The sequence below is a fragment of the Balaenoptera physalus genome, assembly GCF_965194825.1.
Source record: "Balaenoptera physalus genome assembly, chromosome: 4".
In the NCBI taxonomy this organism is placed as follows: Eukaryota; Metazoa; Chordata; class Mammalia; order Artiodactyla; family Balaenopteridae; genus Balaenoptera; species Balaenoptera physalus.
In genome coordinates, this window is record NC_138891.1 from 31,937,348 (window position 1) to 31,950,282 (window position 12,935).

The window sequence follows — 12,935 nt, forward strand, 5'->3', positions numbered from 1 at the left end:
ACTATATTCAATATCGTGTAATAACCTATAATGGAAAAGAATCTAGAAACGAATAGATATATATATGTCTAACAGAATCATTTTGCTGTACACCTGAAACTATCACAACATGATAAATCAATTATACTTCAATGTTTTTAATGTAAAAAATAAAAGAAATATCGGGTTGGCCAAAATGTTCATTTGGTTAGTGAATAACGTCAAAAATTCTTCGTGAAAATGAAAAATGTCTTATTTTTACTTAAAACCGAACAAACTTTTTGGCCAACCCAAATACATTGTACTGTAATGATTCTCAACTTCATAAATAACATCCCAAAATCCATGGATGAAATAAATGCCTTAAAGACTTAAAAAAAAAAAAAAGTGCAGTTGGATAGAATTGGCCTTAGACAAAAGATGGGACAACTTCATTTTAAGAGCAGTATATATAATCGTCGCTTTTTCACCTTTTTACTGCAGTATAAGATATATACAGAAAAGAGTACCAATCATAAATATATACCATGATGAATTTCACAAAGTGAACTCACCTGGTTAACCAACACCCAGATCAAGAAACAGGATGATATCAGGATCCCAAGAGTTCTTATCTTGCCCATGTTAAGTCAACTACTCTTCTCAGGGTTTTAACTACTTTTCTGACTTCTTAGAACTCATAGGATAATTTTGCCTATTTTTGAACTTTATATAAATTGCTCCTCACACAGTAGTTCCTTTTTTGTGATGCTTTCTGGCTTCTTTCCCTCAAATATTTGTGAGAGTCATACATATTTTTGCATGTAATTGTAGTTTGCTCATTCTCGTTGCTGTATAGAATTCCATTATGTGACTAAAGCAGAGTTTATTCCTTCCACTGGTGGTGCATATTTGGTGAGTTCCTAGGTTTTTGCCATTATGAATATAAACACTTCAGTGCATGTGTTTTGGTAAGCAGAGGTGAGCACATTCCTAGGAACGGGATTGCTCATAGGTTTAGGGTCAGTAGATAACTATGAAACAAGCTTCTGAAGAGATTTTACCCAGGTGCTGGCAATGTATGAAAGTTTCAGTTACTCCACATTTTCACCAACATTTGGTATTATCTCTTTTTAATTTTAAACATTTTGCTGGGAATGTAATGGCAATTTATTGTGGCTTTAATTTGTATATCTCCAATGGTAAATCTTTATCGGTGAGCATCTTTTTCATGTTTGTTAGTCATTTGGACACTTTTTTGTGACAGTGCAGCAGTTCATCAAGTGGGTGTATCTTAAGTTGTTCTTTCTTTTTGAAAAATCAAGTAAGTGGAGAAATAATAAAAGAAAATTTAGTTGTGATTTGTGTGGCGGTAAGCTTTCAAAGGCATAGAAATATAAACATATTTTTAGAAAAATGTCTAACAGCAAAATTTAAAGTATGGCACTTAACTCAGTTAATCAAATGGGCTAGACATTACCAGTTGCAACTGTTTTTCCTTGCTAACAGAATCATAAATGCACTTGGAGGGGGGCGTGTAACAATTGAATTTAAAATACTTCCAAAAGCTAGGGTGAGCATCTAGTCCTCCGGTGGCCAAAAGTTACTTCATGGCAAGCTACTTTCCCCCTGATATATCAAAAAAGAAAAGACGGCCAGTGTAAGCTTTCTGCCTTTAACCTGTCCTCCTCCCCCTTGTCCAGACTGTGATGATGCAGCGTTGAGATAGGGCAGCCATTTGTAACTATGCTGAGGATGGTAGAGCAGGAAGGGAGAAGGGACCTGCTTTCTCAAGTGCTTCACCAGCTTTGCACAGCCTACCCCAGACTCTTGTTACGTAAACCCCTTAGTTGGTTAAGCTAATACAATCAGCCTCTGTTAAGTGCAACCAAACCCTGTACTAACCAGAACATCCATTTTCCTACCCCACCTCAGGTCCCTAAGGTTTTTATCCAGTGTTGCTTTTCCATAATGAGTTAAGCACTTGAGGAAATGCTTTATAGTTATTGCATCCCTATTGTAACAACAACTGAACTGACCATATCATGGAAAATTTCTCTTCCAATTTTGTTGCAGTAATACATTAAATAGTGCCCTAGAGGCTTCAAGGATTTCATGTCCCTTCCTAAATGTCACACCAGCTGATAGAGAATTCCCTATGAGTTTTGACTCATTTTCTCTGATTTACCACATGCACAAAGAGGATTCTTGAATCATAGGTGAAACATTTCTTTCCAAGAAAGTTGTGCTTGAAGTTGAGGGGTTTGTTGTAGAATTCCCAGGGGAAGGAAGAGGACACAGCCTGTAAAAGCACTGGCCATCTCATTATCTGATATATGAGAGAAATGCAGCCACTCTAGCACAACACTCCCCAAAGAGATAACACATCTAATTTTTCTTGATCTCAGTCCCAGAAGGCAAGCAATGAAATTTAATTAAATTAAATAGTCTTGCAAAAAAGTTTTAAAAGGAAGCTTTAAATTTTTGTTGTTGTTTTTCTCTAATAAATTTCAGATTTCACTTCTAGGGGAAATGTTTCTGGGTCTCCAAACATACCGAAGAGTAGAGGACTAAAAGTGTAAACTGAACAATGATGCATTGCATTTAAAAGTAACTTTTAAAGTGAATATTAAAATATGGAGGGGATAAATTAGGAGTTTGGGATTAACAAATATATACTACTGTATATAAAATAAACAACAAGGAGCTACTGTACAGCACAGGGAACTATTATTCAATATCTTGTAACAACCTATAATGGAGCAGAATCTGAAAAATAATATATACATATGTGAATATATATATATGAATCTGAAAGAATATATATATAAGTGTGTGTGTGTGTGTGTGTGTGTGTGTGTGTAACTGAATCACTTTGCTGTACACCTGAAACTAATACAATATTATAAATCAACTATACGTCAATAAAATTTTTTTGAATTTTTGAATTTTATTTAATTAATTTTTTTATACAGCAGGTTCTTATTAGTCATCCATTTTATACACATCAGTGTATACAGGTCAATCGCAATCTCCCAATTCATCACACCACCACCACCACCACCACCCCCCCGCCGCTTTCCCCCCTTGGTGTCCACAGGTTTGTTCTCTACATCTGTGTCTCAGTTTCTGTCCTGCAAACTGGTTCATCTGTACGATTCCACATATATGCGTTAATGTACGATATTTGTTTTTCTCTTTCTGACTTACTTCACTCTGTATGACAGTCTCAAGATTCATCTACGTCTCTACAAATGACCCAATTTCGTTCCTTTTTATGGCTGAGTAATATTCCATTGTATATATGTACCACATCTTCTTTAGCCATCCGTCTGTCGATGGGCATTTAGGTTGCTTCCATGACCTGGCTATTGTAAGTAGTGCTGCAATGAACATTGGGGTGCATGTGTCTTTTCGAATTATGGTTTTCTCTGGGTATATGCCCAGTAGTGGGATTGCTGGGTCATGTGGTAATTCTATTTTTTGTTTTTTAAGGAACCTCCATACTGTTCTCCATAGTGGCTGTATCAATTTACATTCCCACCAACAGTGCAAGAGGGTTCCCTTTTCTCCACACCCTCTCCAGCATTGGCTGTTTGTAGATTTTCTGATTATGCCCATTCTAACTGGTGTGAGGTGATACCTCATTGTAGTTTTGATTTGCATTTCTCTAATAATTAGTGATGTTGAGCAGCTTTTCATGTGCTTCTTGGCTATCTATATGTCCTCTTTGGAGAAATGTCTATTTAGATCTTCTGCCCATTTTAGGATTGGGTTGTTTGCTTTTTTAATACTGAGCTGCAAGAGCTGTTTATATATTTTGGAGATTAATCCTTTGTCCATTGATTCGTTTGCAAATATTTTTTCCCATTCTGAGGGTTGTCTTTTCGTATTGTTTATGGTTTCCTATGCTGTGCAAAAGCTTTTAAGTTTCATTAGGTCCCATTTATTTATTTTTGGTTTTATTTCCATTACTCTAGGAGATGGATCAAAAAAGATCTTGCTGTGATTTATGTCAAAGAGTGTTATTCCTATGTTTTCCTCTAAGAGTTTTATGGTGTCCGGTCTTACATTTAGGTCTCAAATCCATTTTGAGTTTATTTTTGTGTATGGTGTTAGTGAGAGTTCTAATTTCATTCTTTTACATGTAGCTGTCCAGTTTTCCCAGCACCACTTATTGAAGAGACTGTCTTTTCTCCATTATATATCCTTGCCTCCTTTGTCATAGATTAGTTGACCATAGGTGCATGGGTTTATCTCTGGACTTTCTATTCTATTCCATTGATCTGTATTTCTGTTTTTGTGCCAGTACCATATTGCCCTAATTACTGTAGCTTTGTAGTATAGTCTGAAGTCAGGGAGTCTGATTCCTCCAGCTCCGTTTTTTTCTCTCAAGACTGCTTTGGCTATTCGAGGTCTTTTGTGTCTCCATACAAATTTTAAGATTTTTTTGTTCTAGTTCTGTAAAACATGCAATTGGTAATTTGATAGGGATTGCATTGAATCTGTAGATTGCTTTGGGTAGTATAGTCATTTTCACAATATTGATTCTTCCAATCCAAGAACATGGTATATCTATCCATCTGTTGGTATCATCTTTAATTTCTTTCAACAGTGTCTTATAGTTTTCTGCATACAGGTCTTTTTTCTCCTAGGTAGGTTTATTCCTAGGTATTTTATTCTTTTTGTTGCAATGGTAAATGGAGTGTTTTCTTAATTTCTGTTTCAGATTTTTCACCATTAGTGTATAGGAATGCAAGATATTTCTGTGCATTAATTTTGTATCCTGCAACTTTACCAAATTCATTGATTAGCTCTAGTAGTTTTCTGGTGGCATCTTTAGGATTCTCTATGTATAGTATGATGTCATCTGCAATCAGTGACAGTTTTACTTCTTCTTTTCCAATTTGTATTCCTTTTATTTCTTTTTCTTCTCTGATTGCCGTGGCTAGGACTTTCAAAGCTATGTTGAATAATAGTGGTGAGAGTGGACATCCTTGTCTTGTTCCTGATCTTAGAGGAAATACTTTCAGTTTTTCACCATTGAGAATGCCGTTTGCTGTGGATTTGTCATATATGGCCTTTATTATGTTGAGGTAGGTTCCCTCTATGCCCACTTTCTGGAGAGTTTTTATTATAAATGGGTGTTGAATTTTGTCAAAAGCTTTTTCTGCATCTATTGAGATGATCATATGGTTTTTATTCTTCAATTTGTTAATATGGTGTATCACATTGATTGATTTGTGTATATTGAAGAATCCTTGCATCCCTGGGATAAATCCCACTTGATCATGGTGTATGATCCTTTTAATGTGTTGTTGGATTCTGTTAGCTAGTATTTTGTTGAGGATTTTTGCATCTATATTCATCAGTAATATTTGGTCTGTAATTTTCTTTTTTTGTAGTATCTTTGTCTGGTTTTGGTATCAGGGTGATGGTGGCCTCATAGAATGAGTTTGGGAGTGTTTCTTCCTCTGCAATTTTTTGGAAGAGTTTGAGAAGGAAGAATGTTAGCTCTTCTCTAAATGTTTGATAGAATTCACCTGTGAAGCCATCTGGTCCTGGACTTTTGTTTGTTGGAAGATTTTTAATCACAGTTTCAATTTCATTACTTGTGACTTGTCTTTCATTACTTATTTCTTCCTGGTTCAGTCTTGGAAGGTTATACCTTTCTAAGAATTTGTCCATTTCTTCCAGGTTGTCCATTTTATTGGCATAGAGTTGCTTGTAGTAGTCTTTTAGGATGCTTTGTATTTCTGCGGTGTCTGTTGTAACTTCTCCTTTTTCATTTCTAATTTAATTGATTTGAGTCCTCTCCCTCTTTTTCTTGATGAGTCTGGCTAACGGTTTATCAATTTTGTTTATCTTCTCAAAGAACCAGTTTTTAGTTTTATTGATCTTTGCTATTGTTTTCTTTGTTTCTATTTCATTTATTTCTGCTCTGATCTTTATGATTTCTTTCCTTCTGCTAACTTTGGGTTTTGTTTGTTCTTTTTTCTTTAGTTCCTTTAGGTGTAAGGTTAGATTGTTTGAGATTTTTCTTGTGTCTTGAGGTAGGCTTGTATTGCTATAAACTTCCCTCTTAGAACTGCTTTTGCTGCATCCCATAGGTTTTGGGTCGTCGTGTTTTCATTGTCATTTGTCTCTAGGTATTTTTTGATTTCCTCTTTGATTTCTTCAGTGATCTCTTGGTTATTTAGTAACGTATTGTTTAGCCTCCATGTGTTTGTGTTTTTTACGTTTTTTTCCCTGTAATTCATTTCTAAGCTCATAGCGTTGTGGTCAGAAAAGATGCTTGATATGATTTCAATTTTCTTAAATTTACTGAGGCTTGATTTGTGACCAAAGATGTGATCTATCCTGGAGAATGTTCCATGCACACTTGAGAAGAAAGTGTAATCTGCTGTTTTGGGATGGAATGTCCTATAAATATCAATTAAATCTCTCTGGTCTATTGTGTCAATTAAAGCTTCTGTTTCCTTATAAATTTTCTGGTTGGATGATCTGTCCCTTGGTGTAAGTGAGGTGTTAAAGTCCCCCACTATTATTGTGTTACTGTCTATTTCCTCTTTTATAGCTGTTAGCAGTTGCCTTATGGATTGAGGTGCTCCTATGTTGGGTGCTTATATATTTATAATTGTTATATCTTCTTCTTGGATTGATCCCTTGATCATTATGTAGTGTCCTTCCTTGTCTCTTGTAACATTCTTTATTTTAAAGTCTATTTTATCTGATATGAGTATTGCTACTCCAGCTTTCTTTTGATTTCCATTGGCATGGAATATATTTTTTCATCCCCTCAATTTCAGTCTGACTGTGTCCCTAGGTCTGAAGTGGGTCTCTTGTAGACAGCATATATATGGGTCTTGTTTTTGTGTCCATTCAGCGAGCCTGTGTCTTTTGGTTGGAGCATTTAATCCATTTACATTTAAGGTAATTATCTATATATATGTTCCTATTACCATTTTCTTAATTGTTTTGGGTTTGTTCTTGTAGGTCCTTTTCTTCTCTTGTGTTTCCCACTTAGAGAAGTTCCTTTAGCATTTGTTGTAGAGCTGGTTTGGTGGTGCTGAATTCTCTTAGCTTTTGCTTGTCTGTAAAGCTTTTGATTTCTCCATTGAATCTGAATGAGACCCTTGCCGGGTAGAGTAATCTTGGTTGTAGGTTCTTCCCTTTCATCACTTTAAGTATATCATGCCACTCCCTCTGGCTTGTAGAGTTTCTGCTGAGAAATCAGTTGTTAACCTTATAGGAGTTCCCTTGTATGTTATTTGTCATTTTTCCCTTGCTGCTTTCAATAATTTTTCTTTGTCTTTAATTTTTGCCTATTTGATTACTATGTGTCTCGGTGTGTTTTTCCTTGGGTTTATCCTGTATGGGACTCTCTGCACTTCCTGGACTTGCATGGCTATTTCCTTTCCCATGTTAGGGAAGTTTTCGACTATAATCTCTTCAAATATTTTCTCGGGTCCTTTCTCTCTCTCTTCTCTTTCTGGTACCCCTATCATGCGAATGTTGGTGTTTTTAATGTTGTTCCAGAAGTCCACAGATAAATATATGTGTTTTTAAAATATCTTTTCATATTTGAAGAGCATTATCATCACCACCACCACCTGCAGCACCCTCATCTTTATGGAGAAACATATAGTAGGTAGCTAATTATGGGCATAACAAGACTCTCAAAGACCATGTTGATGCCCTACATTGCCTTACCATTTCAGGCTTCTCCAGACTCATGGATGGATGTACATTGACCAAAGAAACCAACAGCAGAACAAAAACATAAAGAAACATACGAATGGGGAGTAGGATAATTATACCAACTCTAGGTGAAAAGGAAGTGTTTTCAGTGGTGAATAAGTAAACACGACTAGATTCAGGACTGTTAAAGACTGGAGTTCCAAATAATATCTAGGGTAGTTAAAGTGAAACACTCCCAACACTTTTCCTTTATGTTGTAGAGATTAAACCCATCTGAGGAATACTTCTGTGGCTCTGTTTTTAAGAACTCTGTAACACAATGTATTTAATTTGAGCAATTCATTTGCTATCAATTCTTCTTAGTGGATAGCAGATATTCCTTACAGTGTTAGTATTTTTCAAGTCATGTATCATGTATTGAGCTCTTGCCATAGCTGTATATATTGGTATGTGCTAATTATAATATATATATTAAAAAAAGGGTCCCTGTCCTCTGATTTAAAGTCTAGGCAGAGAAGTAATATATACAAAGAAGTTAAGCAATATGGTCTGGGTAGAGGATATGTAAGAGACAAATAAGGATAGGATTGTATACCATTAGATCACAAAATCAGACCGTAAGTACTCTAGAAGGGCAGAGATAGAGAAAATTAATGGAGGATGGAGTTATAGAAAAGTAATAAAAGGGTGTTTCATAGAAAGTGTTCAATTGTTAAACCTTAAAGAATGGGTAGGAGTGAGGTTTGATTTTCAAAATAATGGAAAGCACAGAAGGTACAGGTTTCCCCTCCTACTAGAAAAAGCAGCCCACAGAGTAAGAGAAGGTATTTGCAAAGCATATATTAAGCAAAGTATTTACTCAGTGTATATATATATATATATATATATATATATATATATATATATATATAGCAAAACCAATAAGAAAAACAGTGACATCTGTAAGAAAGGTTGACAAAGCTTTGAAGTGCACTTTACAAAAGGGGTTCTCAAGGCCAATAACCACAGGAAAAGGTGCTCAACTGCTTTGGTCACCAGGAAAAGGCAAATTAAAACTATAATGCACCGTCTTACACCCATTTGGATGGCTACTATTTAAAAAACAAAACAAAACAAATGTTAGCAAGGTTGTAGAGAAATTGGAACCCTTGTGCACTGTTGGTGGGAATGTAAAATGTGTAGCCACTATGGAAAATAGTATGGCAGTTCCTCAAAAAATTAAAAATAGAATTATCATGTGATCCAGGAATTCCAATTCTGGATATGTACTCAAAAGAACTGAAAGGAACTCAAACAGATATTTTGTGCACCTGTGTTCACAGTAGTATTATTCTCAGTAACCAAAAGGTGGAAGCCATCCAGCTGTCCATCAATGATTGAATGGATAAACAATATGTGGTATATACATATAATGGGATATTATTCAGCCTTGAAAAGGAAGGAAATTCTGACACATCCTACAACACCAATGAACTTTGAGGATATTATGCTAAGTAAAATAAGCCAGTTATAAAAGGATGAATAATGTATGATTCCATTTACATGAGGTACCTAGAGTAGTCAAATTCATAGAGACAGTAAACAGGATAGTGGTTGACCAGGGCCATGGGGGAGGGAAAATGGGAAGCTATTATTTAATCAGTACAGAGTTTTGGTTTTGCAAGATGAAAAGAATTCTGTGGAAGGATGGTGATGATGGTAGTGCAACACTGTGAATGCACTTAATACCACTGAACTGTAAAATTAAAAATGGTTAAGATGGCAAATTTTATGTTATGTGTATTTTACCACAATTTTTTTAAAACTAAAAAAAACCAAAAAACAAAAAGCAAAAAAACACCACAATGCCACTACAAACCTATCAGAGTGGCAAAAATAAAAAAGATAGAAACTATCAAGCATTACCAACCAAAACTATACATATACTGCTATTAGGGGTGTAAGATAGTACAATCATTTCAGAATGCTATTTGCAGTGTCTTCTAAAACTGAACATATACAAACCTTAAGACCTCACAATTCTACTCCTAGGTATATATCCAAGTGAAAATGCTTATACACCTTTTCCTAAAGACTACAAGAATGTTCACAGCACAATTCACAATAGTCACACACTAGAAACTACCCAAATGCCTGTAACAGTAGAATGGATGAGTGAATTATGTTATACTTGCACAATGGAATATTGTACAGCAATGACAATGAACAAAACTACAACTATTTTCAACAATATAGGTAAACCTTACAAACACACAGGTAAGCAAAAGAAGCCAGAAAAAGTGTATCCTTTGGGGGTGGATTATTTGAAGATTGCCCTGGGGTGCTGTTATAGTCCTATTTCTTGATCTGGATGCTGATTGTATAAGTGTGTTAACTCTGAAAATTCATCAAGCTATATACCTATGATAGATGTACTTTTCTGTATTTTTGTCATACAACAACAACAACAAAGTTTTTTAAAACCCAGCAGTTGTGTGTGTGTGTATGGGGGGCAGTGAGAGAGAGAGAATTGATAAATTGATTATAAGATTTATATGGAAATGCAAAGAATCAAAATAGTCTTGAAGAAGAACAAAACTGGAGAATGTTTACTATTGGCCATCAAGACTACAATATGTGTGATATTGGTACAAGGTATATAAATGTCAATAGGACAGAATAGAGACTACAGAAATAGACCCATGTATTCAATTTTTCAACATAGATGTCAAGGTAATTAAGCTAATGCGTGGGGGAAGAGAGTGTCTTTTCAACAAATATTGCTGGAATAATTGATTATCTATATGCAAAAAAAAAAAGAACCTCTACCCTTAATCTTACTCTCTGAAAAAATTAATTTGAAATGGATCCTAAACCAAAGTGTAAGAGCTAAAAGTATAAAATTTCTAGGAGAAAATCTATGTGACCTTGAATTAGGCAAATAATTCTTAGAACACAAAGAGCATGAACTATAAAAGAAAAAATTGATACATTGGACTTTATTATAACGTTTTCAATTTCTGCTCTTTATAAATGGAAATCTCATACACTGATGATAAAATACTATAACCACTTTGGAAAACAACTTGACAATTTATTAAAAATTTAAACATATACCTACCTCATGACCCAGCAATTCTCCTAGGTATTTAAGCAAGAGAATTAAATTAAAAATACGTATCTACACAAAGACTTGCATAAGAATTCAAGTTTGGGAATTCCCTGGTGGGTGGTCCAGTAGTTAGGACTTGGCGTTTTCACTGCTGGGGCCCGGGTTCAGCTTTATTTGTAATAGCCAAAAATTAAAAACAAAACCAAAAAACTAACAAAACCCCCAAATGCCCATCAGCAGGTGTATGGATTAGCAAATTGTGGTATAGCCATATAATGGAATACTATTCAGCAATAAAAGGGAACACATTTTTGGTACATTCAACAATGAATCTCAAATCATTATGCGAAATGGTAGAAACCAGACCAAAAAAAAAAAAAAAAAAACAGTACATACTAATGGAGTTGACTTAAATAGCTTAGAAAAACAATGGTTTAATTGGATACTGTAAGGCAAACAAAGAAAACAATATACAAACACTATGCTTTAGCTGGTAAATTTTTTTCTCATAGGGGTACAGTTAGCAATTTTGAAACTATTTCTACATGTTGTATTAGTTTTCTAGGGCTGTTGTTGCAAATTACAACAGACTTGGTGGCTTAAAATGATAGAAATTTATTCTCTCACTACTCTGGAGGCCAAAAGTCCAAAATCAAGGTGTTGTCAAGGCCAAAGTCTCTGAAATCTCTCCAGGAGAATCCTTCCTAGCCTCTTTCGGGTGACTCCGCATGTTCCTTAGCTTATGGATTCATCACTCTAAACTCTGTCTTCTCATGGCTTTCTCCTCTTTTCTCTATGTGTCTCTCCTCCATGTGTCTCTTTTAAGCACATTTGTCATTGGATTTAAGACCCACTCCAATAACCCAGGATAAGGGTCTTGAGGTCCTTAATTATATCTGCAAAGACCCGTTTTCCAAATAAGGTTACATTCACAGCTTCCAGTTGTTAGAACAGGAACATGTCTTTTGAGGGCACCAATCAACCCAATACTCATGTATATAAAAATTGAACAAGAAAATATATCGTAAATAAAGAGAGCCAGGTTTCTCACTGTCAGAGAAAAAAATAAGCAAGGGGGAGCGGCTAGAATGAACTCTGTGGTGCTAGATTAGAGATGCAGGTATCAGCATGACCTTATATTTATATCAATATGTATGCAGAGATAACAGAAATACATACATATATTTCCTATCTCTGTCCACTGAGAGAGGCCAGAAACAATGACTCTCAAGTAGCAACAAGCACACTGAGTACCCAAATCTTGGTGTCTAAATACCATTCTCCAGCAAACAGAACCAGTGCTCCTTGAAGAAATGGTTATTTCTAGGGTTAGGGCAGGGAAAATACAATATGAGCCTGGAGCATCTTACAGTGCCAGAAAGTAAGGAAGTATTCAGAAAAGACAGAAGTATGGAGACAAAGGAGATTAGTGACTGCCTAGTGCTGAGAGTGGTGGGGAATGACGCAAATGGACATGAGGTTTCTATGAGGGGTGATGGAAATACTCAAAAATTAAATTCTCTTGACGGTTGCACAATTCTGTAAATATACTAAAAATTATATTGATATCATGTACCCCCCGGGATGATGTGATGAGCATGAAATCTCCTAAAACTGAACATGCACATAACCTTAAAAACAGGTAAATTTTATGGCATATAAGTTATATCTCAATAAAGCTGCTTAAGAAGAGAGAAAGAAGAAAGTGCTCAAAAAAAAAAAAAAAAAGAAAGAAAAAGAAAAAGGATGGGGTATGTCAAAGGCACACAGGAACCAACTGAAAGAGTACCCAATGGCCAAAGTTGGAACAATTTGAGCAAAAAATTAAATAATGATAGTATTGTATTATAACTCCCCAAATAAAATATTCATGCCTCCATACTGAAATACATAAATACATCATACACACATACATACATACATACGGAAGAGGGGACAAATCTTCCTTAGGGAAGAATTGCAGGTACTAAATGTAGAAGAAATGAGGGAAATAGAAAATTACCATTAAAACACACCAAAATGTTTAATTACCATTAAAACCACAATAATAACTACTACAAACAAAATCCACTGATGAATGCTAAAATTAGTGGATGAAACTCTTAAGAGAAACAAGGTATTTTCATAGCCTCAAAGTATCTCCCCCCAAACATTTACTAATTAATTCCTGGGGTTTTAACATCAG